A 14,827-nucleotide genomic window follows, 5' to 3' on the forward strand; every position below is an offset into this window, starting at 1 on the left:
TGAAGTTATAAATATGAATTATCAACATGAAGAAACTAATATGACTTTAGAAAAATTACAATACAAAAGAGATTTTCATACTTAGTGTTAGAACTTAGAGCCATTAATGTTTTTTCCATGTGTTTTAGCAATAAATAACAATTCATCACCTATATGCAATTGATTCATCTTATCATTGTGTCAGCTTCCCCTCGAAGGGAATATAGACATACAAATGATACAGAAGAAAATACATCTATTTTCAACATTAAAGGAGCATCAAGTATTGGCTTAGAGACTGATTGAAAGTATGTTCTTGGCATTGTTAACTTTATGCTCTAAAGACTAAACTAATAGGCTCAATAAATATATAGCATACTATTGAAGAAATAGCAGATGATGAAGTGCTACCGATTGTTAACCCGGGATAGTTGGAAAGCTTATATTCAGCTGTTTACATTCATACTATCTTTATATTTCATCAACAAGACAAAACAAAAATGACCTCAATAAATTTCAATAAATAAGAGATTTAGTTACTTGGCGTTAGAACTTAGAACCATTATTAGATATTCCAGGAGCTTTCAGAATTATAATTAATTCTACAACTATATCAAATGCATTCATCCAATCCTTCAAGCAGCATTTGATCCAAGGTGATAAACAGTCAAAAATGAGACACAAGAAAAATGAATCTTTTTTCAAACAATTAAACTTGGCCTTTACAGGGATCGAACCTGTGACCTTGGCGTTATTAGCACCACGCTCTAACCATCTGAGCTAACAGGCCATTTTGCACAAGTTCCTGGAAGTCCAGCATATGAAGAAGTGCTAATGATAGTTAACCCGGGAGATTTGGAAAGCTTAATTTCGGAGGTTTACCATGAAGTTATAAATATATATTATCAACATGAAGAAACTAATATGACTTTAGAAAAATTACAATACAAAAGAGATTTTCATACTTAGTGTTAGAACTTAGAGCCATTAATGTTTTTTCCATGTGTTTTAGCAATAAATAACAATTCATCACCTATATGCAATTGATTCATCTAATCATTCTATCAGCTTCCCCTCAAAGGAAATACAGAGATACACATGATACAGAAGAAAATACATCTATTTTCAACATTAAAGGAGCATCAAGTATTGGCTTGGAGACTGATTGAAAGTATGTCCCTGGCATTTTTAACTTTATGCTCTAAAGACTAAACTAATAGGCTCACTAAATATATAGCATACTATTGAAGAAATAGCAGATGATGAAGTGCTACTGATTGTTAACCCGGGATAGTTGGAAAGCTTATATTCAGCTGTTTACATTCATACTACCTTTATATTTCATCAACAAGACAAAACAAAAATGACCTCAATAAATTGCAATAAATAAGAGATTTAGTTACTTGGCGTTAGAACTTAGAACCAATTATAGATATTCCAGGAGCTTTCAGAATAATAATTAATTCTACAACTATATCAAATGTATTCATCCAATCCTTCAAGTAGCTTTTGATCCATGGTGATAAACAGTCAAAAATGAGACACAAGAAAAATAAATCTTTTTACAAACAATTAAACTTGGCCTGTACAGGGATCGAACCTGCGACCTTGGCGTTATTAGCACCACGCTCTAACCATCTGAGCTAACAGGCCGTTTTGCACAAATTCCTGGAAGTCCAGCATATGAAGAAGTGCTAATGATAGTTAACCCGGGAGATTTGGAAAGCTTAATTTCAGAGGTTTACCATGAAGTTATACTTATATAATATCAACATGAAGAAACTAATATGACTTTAGAAAAATTACAATACAAAAGAGATTTTCATACTTAGTGTTAGAACTTAGAACCATTAATGTTTTTTCCATGTGTTTTAGCAATAAATAACAAGTCATCACCTATATGCAATTGATTCATTTAATCATTCTATCAGCTTCCCCTCAAAGGAAATATAGAGATACACATGATACAGAAGAAAATACATCTATTTTCAACATTACAGGAGCATCAAGTATTGGCTTGGAGACTGATTGAAAGTATGTCCTTGGCATTTTTAACTTTATGCTCTAAAGACTAAACTAATAGGCTCACTAAATATATAGCATACTATTGAAGAAATAGCAGATGATGAAGTGCTACTGATTGTTAACCCGGGATAGTTGGAAAGCTTATATTCAGCTGTTTACATTCATACTATCTTTATATTTCATCAACAAGACAAAACAAAAATGACCTCAATAAATTGCAATAAATAAGAGATTTAGTTACTTGGCGTTAGAACTTAGAACCAATTATAGATATTCCAGGAGCTTTCAGAATGATAATTAATTCTACAACTATATCAAATGTATTCATCCAATCCTTCAAGTAGCTTTTGATCCAAGGTGATAAACAGTCAAAAATGAGACACAAGAAAAATGTATCTTTTTACAAACAATTAAACTTGGCCTGTACAGGGATCGAACCTGTGACCTTGTCGTTATTAGCACCACGCTCTAACCATGTGAGCTAACAGGCCGTTTTGCACAAAATCCTGGAAGTCCAGCATATGAGTATGAAAGTTATAAATATATAATATCAACATGAAGAAACTTATATGACTTTAAAAAAATTACAATACAAAAGAGATTTTCATACTTAGTGTTAGAACTTAAAACCATTAATGTTTTTTCCATGTGTTTTAGCAATAAATAACAATTCATCACCTATATGCAATTGATTCATTTAATCATTCTATCAGCTTCCCCTCAAAGGAAATATAGAGATACACATGATACAGAAGAAAATACATCTATTTTCAACATTAAAGGAGCATCAAGTATTGGATTGGAGACGGATTGAAAGTATGTCCTTGGCATTTTTAACTTTATGCTCTTAAGACTAAACTAATAGGCTCACTAAATATATAGCATACTATTGAAGAAATAGCAGATGATGAAGTGCTACTGATTGTTAACCCGGGATAGTTGGAAAGCTTATATTCAGCTGTTTACATTCATACTATTTTTATATTTCATCAACAAGACAAAACAAAAATGACCTCAATGAATTGCAATAAATAAGAGATTTAGTTACTTGGCGTTAGAACTTAGAACCATTAATAGATATTCCAGGAGCTTTCAGAATAATAATTAATTCTACAACTATATCAAATGTATTCATCCAATCCTTCAAGCAGCATTTGATCCAAGGTGATAAACAGTCAAAAATGAGACACAAGAAAAATTAATCTTTTTACAAACAATTAAACTTGGCCTGTACAGGGATCGAACCTGTGACCTTGGCGTTATTAGCACCACGCTCTAACCATCTGAGCTAACAGGCCATTTTGCACAAATTCCTGGAAGTCCAGCATATGAAGAAGTGCTAATGATAGTTAACCCGGGAGATTTGGAAAGCTTAATTTCAGAGGTGTACCATGAAGTTATAAATATGAATTATCAACATGAAGAAACTAATATGACTTTAGAAAAATTACAATACAAAAGAGATTTTCATACTTAGTGTTAGAACTTAGAGCCATTAATGTTTTTTCCATGTGTTTTAGCAATAAATAACAATTCATCACCTATATGCAATTGATTCATCTTATCATTGTGTCAGCTTCCCCTCGAAGGGAATATAGACATACAAATGATACAGAAGAAAATACATCTATTTTCAACATTAAAGGAGCATCAAGTATTGGCTTAGAGACTGATTGAAAGTATGTTCTTGGCATTGTTAACTTTATGCTCTAAAGACTAAACTAATAGGCTCAATAAATATATAGCATACTATTGAAGAAATAGCAGATGATGAAGTGCTACCGATTGTTAACCCGGGATAGTTGGAAAGCTTATATTCAGCTGTTTACATTCATACTATCTTTATATTTCATCAACAAGACAAAACAAAAATGACCTCAATAAATTTCAATAAATAAGAGATTTAGTTACTTGGCGTTAGAACTTAGAACCATTATTAGATATTCCAGGAGCTTTCAGAATTATAATTAATTCTACAACTATATCAAATGCATTCATCCAATCCTTCAAGCAGCATTTGATCCAAGGTGATAAACAGTCAAAAATGAGACACAAGAAAAATGAATCTTTTTTCAAACAATTAAACTTGGCCTTTACAGGGATCGAACCTGTGACCTTGGCGTTATTAGCACCACGCTCTAACCATCTGAGCTAACAGGCCGTTTTGCACAAATTCCTGGAAGTCCAGCATATGAAGAAGTGCTAATGATAGTTAACCCGGGAGATTTGGAAAGCTTAATTTCGGAGGTTTACCATGAAGTTATAAATATATATTATCAACATGAAGAAACTAATATGACTTTAGAAAAATTACAATACAAAAGAGATTTTCATACTTAGTGTTAGAACTTAGAGCCATTAATGTTTTTTCCATGTGTTTTAGCAATAAATAACAATTCATCACCTATATGCAATTGATTCATCTAATCATTCTATCAGCTTCCCCTCAAAGGAAATACAGAGATACACATGATACAGAAGAAAATACATCTATTTTCAACATTAAAGGAGCATCAAGTATTGGCTTGGAGACTGATTGAAAGTATGTCCCTGGCATTTTTAACTTTATGCTCTAAAGACTAAACTAATAGGCTCACTAAATATATAGCATACTATTGAAGAAATAGCAGATGATGAAGTGCTACTGATTGTTAACCCGGGATAGTTGGAAAGCTTATATTCAGCTGTTTACATTCATACTACCTTTATATTTCATCAACAAGACAAAACAAAAATGACCTCAATAAATTGCAATAAATAAGAGATTTAGTTACTTGGCGTTAGAACTTAGAACCAATTATAGATATTCCAGGAGCTTTCAGAATAATAATTAATTCTACAACTATATCAAATGTATTCATCCAATCCTTCAAGTAGCTTTTGATCCATGGTGATAAACAGTCAAAAATGAGACACAAGAAAAATAAATCTTTTTACAAACAATTAAACTTGGCCTGTACAGGGATCGAACCTGCGAGCTTGGCGTTATTAGCACCACGCTCTAACCATCTGAGCTAACAGGCCGTTTTGCACAAATTCCTGGAAGTCCAGCATATGAAGAAGTGCTAATGATAGTTAACCCGGGAGATTTGGAAAGCTTAATTTCAGAGGTTTACCATGAAGTTATACTTATATAATATCAACATGAAGAAACTAATATGACTTTAGAAAAATTACAATACAAAAGAGATTTTCATACTTAGTGTTAGAACTTAGAACCATTAATGTTTTTTCCATGTGTTTTAGCAATAAATAACAAGTCATCACCTATATGCAATTGATTCATTTAATCATTCTATCAGCTTCCCCTCAAAGGAAATATAGAGATACACATGATACAGAAGAAAATACATCTATTTTCAACATTACAGGAGCATCAAGTATTGGCTTGGAGACTGATTGAAAGTATGTCCTTGGCATTTTTAACTTTATGCTCTAAAGACTAAACTAATAGGCTCACTAAATATATAGCATACTATTGAAGAAATAGCAGATGATGAAGTGCTACTGATTGTTAACCCGGGATAGTTGGAAAGCTTATATTAAGCTGTTTACATTCATACTATCTTTATATTTCATCAACAAGACAAAACAAAAATGACCTCAATAAATTGCAATAAATAAGAGATTTAGTTACTTGGAGTTAGAACTTAGAACCAATTATAGATATTCCAGGAGCTTTCAGAATGATAATTAATTCTACAACTATATCAAATGTATTCATCCAATCCTTCAAGTAGCTTTTGATCCAAGGTGATAAACAGTCAAAAATGAGACACAAGAAAAATGTATCTTTTTACAAACAATTAAACTTGGCCTGTACAGGGATCGAACCTGTGACCTTGGCGTTATTAGCACCACGCTCTAACCATCTGAGCTAACAGGCCGTTTTGCACAAAATCCTGGAAGTCCAGCATATGAATATGAAAGTTATAAATATATAATATCAACATGAAGAAACTTATATGACTTTAAAAAAATTACAATACAAAAGAGAGTTTCATACTTAGTGTTAGAACTTAGAACCATTAATGTTTTTTCCATGTGTTTTAGCAATAAATAACAATTCATCACCTATATGCAATTGATTCATTTAATCATTCTATCAGCTTCCCCTCAAAGGAAATATAGAGATACACATGATACAGAAGAAAATACATCTATTTTCAACATTAAAGGAGCATCAAGTATTGGATTGGAGACGGATTGAAAGTATGTCCTTGGCATTTTTAACTTTATGCTCTGAAGACTAAACTAATAGGCTCACTAAATATATAGCATACTATTGAAGAAATAGCAGATGATGAAGTGCTACTGATTGTTAACCCGGGATAGTTGGAAAGCTTATATTCAGCTGTTTACATTCATACTATTTTTATATTTCATCAACAAGACAAAACAAAAATGACCTCAATAAATTGCAATAAATAAGAGATTTAGTTACTTGGTGTTAGAACTTAGAACCAATAATAGATATTCCAGGAGCTTTCAGAATAATAATTAATTCTACAACTATATCAAATGTATTCATCCAATCCTTCAAGCATTGTTTGATCCAAGGTGATAAACAGTCAAAAATGAGACACAAGAAAAATTAATCTTTTTTCAAACAATTAAACTTGGCCTGTACAGGGATCGAACATGTGACCTTGGCGTTATTAGCACCACGCTCTAACCATCTGAGCTAACAGGCCGTTTTGCACAAATTCCTGGAAGTCCAGCATATGAAGAAGTGCTAATGATAGTTAACCCGGGAGATTTGGAAAGCTTAAGTTCAGAGGTTTACCATGAAGTTATAAATATATAATATCAACATGAAGAAACTAATATGACTTTAGAAAAATTACAATACAAAAGAGATTTTCATACTTAGTGTTAGAACTTAGAGCCATTAATGTTTTTTCCATGTGTTTTAGCAATAAATAACAATTCTTCACCTATATGCAATTGATTCATCTAATCATTGTGTCAGCTTCCCCTCGAAGGAAATATAGACATACAAATGATACTGAAGAAAATACATCTATTTTCAACATTACAGGAGCATCAAGTATTGGCTTAGAGACTGATTGAAAGTATGTTCTTGGCATTGTTAACTTTATGCTCTAAAGACTAAACTAATAGGCTCAATAAATATATAGCATACTATTGAAGAAATAGCAGATGATGAAGTGCTACCGATTGTTAACCCGGGATAGTTGGAAAGCTTATATTCAGCGGTTTACATTCATACTATCTTTATATTTCATCAACAAGACAAAACAAAAATGACCTCAATAAATTGCAATAAATAAGAGATTTAGTTACTTGGCGTTAGAACTTAGAACCATTAATAGATATTCCAGGAGCTTTCAGAATAATAATTAATTCTACAACTATATCAAATGCATTCATCCAATCCTTCAAGCAGCGTTTGATCCAAGGTGATAAACAGTCAAAAATGAGACACAAGAAAAATTAATCTTTTTTCAAACAATTAAACTTGGCCTGTACAGGGATCGAACCTGTGACCTTGGCGTTATTAGCACCACGCTCTAACCATCTGAGCTAACAGGCCATTTTACACAAATTCCTGGAAGTCCAGCATATGAAGAAGTGCTAATGATAGTTAACCCAGGAGATTTGGAAAGCTTAATTTCGGAGGTGTACCATGAAGTTATAAATATAAATTATCAACATGAAGAAACTAATATGACTTTAGAAAAATTACAATACAAAAGAGATTTTCATACTTAGTGTTAGAACTTAGAACCATTAATGTTTTTTCCATGTGTTTTAGCAATAAATAACAATTCATAACCTATATGCAATTGATTCATCTAATCATTCTATCAGCTTCCCCTCAAAGGAAATATAGACATACACATTATACAGAAGAAAATACATCTATTTTCAACATTAAAGGAGCATCACTTATTGGCTTGGAGACTGATTGAAAGTATGTCCTTGGCATTTTTAACTTTATGCTCTAAAGACTAAACTAATAGGCTCACTAAATATATAGCATACTATTGAAGAAATAGCAGATGATGAAGTGCTACTGATTGTTAACCCGGGATAGTTGGAAAGCTTATATTCAGCTGTTTACATTCATACTATCTTTATATTTCATCAACAAAACAAAACAAAAATGACCTCAATAAATTGCAATAAATAAAAGATTTAGTTACTTGGCGTTAGAACTTAGAACCAATCATAGATATTCCAGGAGCTTTCAGAATAATAATTAATTCTACAACTATATCAAATGTATTCATCCAATCCTTCAAGTAGCTTTTGATCCAAGGTGATAAACAGTCAAAAATGAGACACGAGAAAAATTAATCTTTTTACAAACAATTAAACTTAGCCTGTACAGGGATCGAACCTGTGACCTTGGCGTTATTAGCACCACGCTCTAACCATCTGAGCTAACAGGCCGTTTTGCACAAATTCCAGGAAGTCCAGCATATGAAGAAGTGCTAATGATAGTTAACCCGGGAGATTTGAAAAGCTTAATTTCAGAGGTTTACCATGAAGTTATAAATATACAATATCAACATGAAGAAACTAATATGACTTTAAAAAAATTACAATACAAAAGACATTTTCATACTTAGTGTTAGAACTTAGAACCATTAATGTTTTTCCATGTGTTTTAGCAATAAATAACAATTCATCACCTATATGCAATTGAATCATCTAATCATTCTATCAGCTTCCCCTCAAAGGAAATATAGACATACACATGATACAGAAGAAAATACATCTATTTTCAACATTAAAGGAGCATCAAGTATAGGCTTGGAGACTGATTGAAAGTATGTCCTTGGCATTTTTAACATTATGCTCTAAAGACTAAACTAATAGGCTCAATAAATATATAGCATACTATTGAAGAAATAGCAGATGATGAAGTTCTACCGATTGTTAACCCGGGGTAGTTGGAAAGCTTATATTCAGCTGTTTACATTCATACTATCTTTATATTTCATCAACAAGACAAAACAAAAATGACCTCAATGAATTGCAATAAATAAGAGATTTAGTTACTTGGCGTTAGAACTTAGAACCATTAATAGATATTCGAGGAGCTTTCAGAATAATAATTAATTCTACAACTATATCAAATGTATTCATCCAATCCTTCAAGCAGCATTTGATCCAAGGTGATAAACAGTCAAAAATGAGACACAAGAAAAATTAATCTTTTTACAAACAATTAAACTTGGCCTGTACAGGGATCGAACCTGTGACCTTGGCGTTATTAGCACCACGGTCTAACCATCTGAGCTAACAGGCCGTTTTGCACAAATTCCTGGAAGTCCAGCATATGAAGAAGTGCTAATGATAGTTAACCCGGGAGATTTGGAAAGCTTAATTTCAGAGGTGTACCATGATGTTATAAATATAAATTATCAACATGAAGAAACTAATATGACTTTAGAAAAATTACAATACAAAAGAGATTTTCATACTTAGTGTTAGAACTTAGAACCATTAATGTTTTTTCCATGTGTTTTAGCAATAAATAACAATTCATCACCTATATGCAATTGATTGATCTAATCATTCTATTAGCTTCCCCTCAAAGGAAATATAGACATACACGTTATACAGAAGAAAATACATCTATTTTCAACATTAAAGGAGCATCAAGTATTGGCTTGGAGACTGATTGAAAGTATGTCCTTGGCATTTTTAACTTTATGCTCTACAGACTAAACTAATAGGCTCAATAAATACATAGCATACTATTGAAGAAATAGCAGATGATGAAGTGCTACCGATTGTTAACCCGGGATATTTGAAAAGCTTATATTCAGCTGTTTACATTCATACTATCTTTATATTTCATCAACAAGACAAAACAAAAATGACCTCAATAAATTGCAATAAATAAGAGATTTAGTTACTTGGCGTTAGAACTTAGAACCATTAATAGATATTTCAGGAGCTTTCAGAATAATAATTAATTCTACAACTATATCAAATGTATTCATCCAATCCTTCAAGCAGCGTTTGATCCAAGGTGATAAACAGTCAAAAATGAGACACAAGAAAAATTAATCTTTTTACAAACAATTAAACTTGGCCTGTACAGGGATCGAACCTGTGACCTTGGCGTTATTAGCACCACGCTCTAACCATCTGAGCTAACAGGCCATTTTGCACAAATTACTGGAAGTCCAGCATATGAAGAAGTGCTAATGATAGTTAACCCGGGAGATTTGGAAAGCTTAATTTCAGAGGTTTACCATGAAGTTATAAATATATAATATCAACATGAAGAAACTTATATGACTTTAAAAAAATTACAATACAAAAGAGATTTTCATACTTAGTGTTAGAACTTAGAACCATTAATGTTTTTTCCATGTGTTTTAGCAATAAATAACAATTCATCACCTATATGCAATTGATTCATTTAATCATTCTATCAGCTTCCCCTCAAAGGAAATATAGAGATACACATGATACAGAAGAAAATACATCTATTTTCAACATTAAAGGAGCATCAAGTATTGGCTTGGAGACGGATTGAAAGTATGTCCTTGGCATTTTTAACTTTATGCTCTAAAGACTAAACTAATAGGCTCACTAAATATATAGCATACTATTGAAGAAATAGCAGATGATGAAGTGCTACTGATTGTTAACCCGGGATAGTTGGAAAGCTTATATTCAGCTGTTTACATTCATACTATTTTTATATTTCATCAACAAGACAAAACAAAAATGACCTCAATAAATTGCAATAAATAAGAGATTTAGTTACTTGGTGTTAGAACTTAGAACCATTAATAGATATTCCAGGAGCTTTCAGAATAATAATGAATTCTACAACTATATCAAATGTATTCATCCAATCCTTCAAGCATCGTTTGATCCAAGCTGATAAACAGTCAAAAATGAGACACAAGAAAAATTAATCTTTTTTCAAACAATTAAACTTGGCCTGTACAGGGATCGAACTTGTGACCTTGGCGTTATTAGCACCACGCTCTAACCATCTGAGCTAACAGGCCGGTCTGCACAAATTCCTGGAAGTCCAGCATATGAAGAAGTGCTAATGATAGTTAACCCGGGAGATTTGGAAAGCTTAATTTCGGAGGTTTACCATGAAGTTATAAATATATAATATCAACATGAAGAAACTAATATGACTTTAGAAAAATTACAATACAAAAGAGATTTTCATACTTAGTGTTAGAACTTAGAGCCATTAATGTTTTTTCCATGTGTTTTAGCAATAAATAACAATTCATCACCTATATGCAATTGATTCATCTAATCATTGTGTCAGCTTCCCCTCGAAGGAAATATAGACATACAAATGATACTGAAGAAAATACATCTATTTTCAACATTACAGGAGCATCAAGTATTGGCTTAGAGACTGATTGAAAGTATGTTCTTGGCATTGTTAACTTTATGCTCTAAAGACTAAACTAATAGGCTCAATAAATATATAGCATACTATTGAAGAAATAGCAGATGATGAAGTGCTACCGATTGTTAACCCGGGATAGTTGGAAAGCTTATATTCAGCGGTTTACATTCATACTATCTTTATATTTCATCAACAAGACAAAACAAAAATGACCTCAATAAATTGCAATAAATAAGAGATTTAGTTACTTGGCGTTAGAACTTAGAACCATTAATAGATATTCCAGGAGCTTTCAGAATAATAATTAATTCTACAACTATATCAAATGCATTCATCCAATCCTTCAAGCAGCGTTTGATCCAAGGTGATAAACAGTCAAAAATGAGACACAAGAAAAATTAATCTTTTTTCAAACAATTAAACTTGGCCTGTACAGGGATCAAACCTGTGACCTTGGCGTTATTAGCACCACGCTCTAACCATCTGAGCTAACAGGCCATTTTGCACAAATTCCTGGAAGTCCAGCATATGAAGAAGTGCTAATGATAGTTAACCCGGGAGATTTGGAAAGCTTAATTTCGGAGGTGTACCATGAAGTTATAAATATAAATTATCAACATGAAGAAACTAATATGACTTTAGAAAAATTACAATACAAAAGAGATTTTCATACTTAGTGTTAGAACTTAGAACCATTAATGTTTTTTCCATGTGTTTTAGCAATAAATAACAATTCATCACCTATATGCAATTGATTCATCTAATCATTCTATCAGCTTCCCCTCAAAGGAAATATAGACATACACATTATACAGAAGAAAATACATCTATTTTCAACATTAAAGGAGCATCACTTATTGGCTTGGAGACTGATTGAAAGTATGTCCTTGGCATTTTTAACTCTATGCTCTAAAGACTAAACTAATAGGCTCACTAAATATATAGCATACTATTGAAGAAATAGCAGATGATGAAGTGCTACTGATTGTTAACCCGGGATAGTTGGAAAGCTTATATTCAGCTGTTTACATTCATACTATCTTTATATTTCATCAACAAGACAAAACAAAAATGACCTCAATAAATTGCAATAAATAAGAGATTTAGTTACTTGGCGTTAGAACTTAGAACCAATTATAGATATTCCAGGAGCTTTCAGAATGATAATTAATTCTACAACTATATCAAATGTATTCATCCAATCCTTCAAGTAGCTTTTGATCCAAGGTGATAAACAGTCAAAAATGAGACACAAGAAAAATGTATCTTTTTACAAACAATTAAACTTGGCCTGTACAGGAATCGGACCTGTGACCTTGGCGTTATTAGCACCACGCTCTAACCATCTGAGCTAACAGGCCATTTTTCACAAATTCCTGGAAGTCCAGCATATGAAGAAGTGCTAATGATAGTTAACCCGGGAGATTTGGAAAGCTTAATTTCAGAGGTGTACCATGAAGTTATAAATATAAATTATCAACATGAAGAAACTAATATGACTTTAGAAAAATTACAATACAAAAGAGATTTTCATACTTAGTGTTAGAACTTAGAACCATTAATGTTTTTTCCATGTGTTTTAGCAATAAATAACAATTCATCACCTATATGCAATTGATTCATCTAAACATTCTATCAGCTTCCCCTCAAAGGAAATATAGACATACACATTATACAGAAGAAAATACATCTATTTTCAACATTAAAGGAGCATCAAGTATTGGCTTGGAGACTGATTGAAAGTATGTCCTTGGCATTTTTAACTTTATGCTCTACAGACTAAACTAATAGGCTCAATAAATACATAGCATACTATTGAAGAAATAGCAGATGATGAAGTGCTACCGATTGTTAACCCGGGGTAGTTGGAAAGCTTATATTCAGCTGTTTACATTCATACTATCTTTATATTTCATCAACAAGACAAAACAAAAATGACCTCAATGAATTGCAATAAATAAGAGATTTAGTTACTTGGCGTTAGAACTTAGAACCATTAATAGATATTCCAGGAGCTTTCAGAATAATAATTAATTCTACAACTATATCAAATGTATTCATCCAATCCTTCAAGCAGCATTTGATCCAAGGTGATAAACAGTCAAAAATGAGACACAAGAAAAATTAATCTTTTTACAAACAATTAAACTTGGCCTGTACAGGGATCGAACCTGTGACCTTGGCGTTATTAGCACCACGCTCTAACCATCTGAGCTAACAGGCCGTTTTGCACAAATTCCTGGAAGTCCAGCATATGAAGAAGTGCTAATGATAGTTAACCCGGGAGATTTGGAAAGCTTAATTTCAGAGGTTTACCATGAAGTTATAAATATATAATATCAACATGAAGAAACTTATATGACTTTAAAAAAATTACAATACAAAAGAGATTTTCATACTTAGTGTTAGAACTTAGAACCATTAATGTTTTTTCCATGTGTTTTAGCAATAAATAACAATTCATCACCTATATGCAATTGATTCATTTAATCATTCTATCAGCTTCCCCTCAAAGGAAATATAGAGATACACATGATACAGAAGAAAATACATCTATTTTCAACATTAAAGGAACATCAAGTATTGGCTTGGAGACGGATTGAAAGTATGTCCTTGGCATTTTTAACTTTATGCTCTGAAGACTAAACTAATAGGATCACTAAATATATAGCATACTATTGAAGAAATAGCAGATGATGAAGTGCTACTGATTGTTAACCCGGGATAGTTGGAAAGCTTATATTCAGCTGTTTACATTCATACTATTTTTATATTTCATCAACAAGACAAAACAAAAATGACCTCAATAAATTGCAATAAATAAGAGATTTAGTTACTTGGTGTTAGAACTTAGAACCATTAATAGATATTCCAGGAGCTTTCAGAATAATAATTAATTCTACAACTATATCAAATGTATTCATCCAATCCTTCAAGCATCGTTTGATCCAAGGTGATAAACAGTCAAAAATGAGACACAAGAAAAATTAATCTTTTTTCAAACAATTAAACTTGGCCTGTACAGGGATCGAACTTGTGACCTTGGCGTTATTAGCACAACGCTCTAACCATCTGAGCTAACAGGCCGGTCTGCACAAATTCCTGGAAGTCCAGCATATGAAGAAGTGCTAATGATAGTTAACCCGGGAGATTTGGAAAGCTTAATTTCGGAGGTTTACCATGAAGTTATAAATATATAATATCAACATGAAGAAACTAATATGACTTTAGAAAAATTACAATACAAAAGAAACTTTCATACTTAGTGTTAGAACTTAGAGCCATTAATGTTTTTTCCATGTGTTTTAGCAATAAATAACAATTCATCACCTATATGCAATTGATTCATCTAATCATTGTGTCAGCTTCCCCTCGAAGGAAATATAGACATACAAATGATACTGAAGAAAATACATCTATTTTCAACATTACAGGAGCATCAAGTATTGG

General features: G+C 32.1%; 6 non-coding genes across 6 annotated transcripts; all 6 read right to left on the reverse strand.

Moving 5' to 3' along the window:
- Window positions 1-1,558: 1,558 nt before the first annotated feature.
- TRNAI-AAU (transfer RNA isoleucine (anticodon AAU)) lies at window positions 1,559-1,632 on the reverse strand. Its single transcript has one exon. It is a non-coding gene; the product is annotated as a tRNA-Ile (tRNA).
- A 1,596-nt stretch (window positions 1,633-3,228) lies between these two features.
- Window positions 3,229-3,302, reverse strand: TRNAI-AAU (transfer RNA isoleucine (anticodon AAU)). Its single transcript has one exon. It is a non-coding gene; the product is annotated as a tRNA-Ile (tRNA).
- A 2,515-nt stretch (window positions 3,303-5,817) lies between these two features.
- TRNAI-AAU (transfer RNA isoleucine (anticodon AAU)) lies at window positions 5,818-5,891 on the reverse strand. Its single transcript has one exon. It is a non-coding gene; the product is annotated as a tRNA-Ile (tRNA).
- Window positions 5,892-7,487: 1,596 nt separating this feature from the next.
- Window positions 7,488-7,561, reverse strand: TRNAI-AAU (transfer RNA isoleucine (anticodon AAU)). Its single transcript has one exon. It is a non-coding gene; the product is annotated as a tRNA-Ile (tRNA).
- Window positions 7,562-10,075: 2,514 nt separating this feature from the next.
- Window positions 10,076-10,149, reverse strand: TRNAI-AAU (transfer RNA isoleucine (anticodon AAU)). The gene has a single exon. It is a non-coding gene; the product is annotated as a tRNA-Ile (tRNA).
- Window positions 10,150-13,527: 3,378 nt separating this feature from the next.
- On the reverse strand, window positions 13,528-13,601 carry TRNAI-AAU (transfer RNA isoleucine (anticodon AAU)). Its single transcript has one exon. It is a non-coding gene; the product is annotated as a tRNA-Ile (tRNA).
- Window positions 13,602-14,827: the final 1,226 nt, after the last annotated feature.

The sequence above is a fragment of the Lissotriton vulgaris genome, chromosome 4_1 (genome assembly GCF_964263255.1).
Source record: "Lissotriton vulgaris chromosome 4_1, aLisVul1.2, whole genome shotgun sequence".
Lineage (NCBI taxonomy): Eukaryota > Metazoa > Chordata > Amphibia > Caudata > Salamandridae > Lissotriton > Lissotriton vulgaris.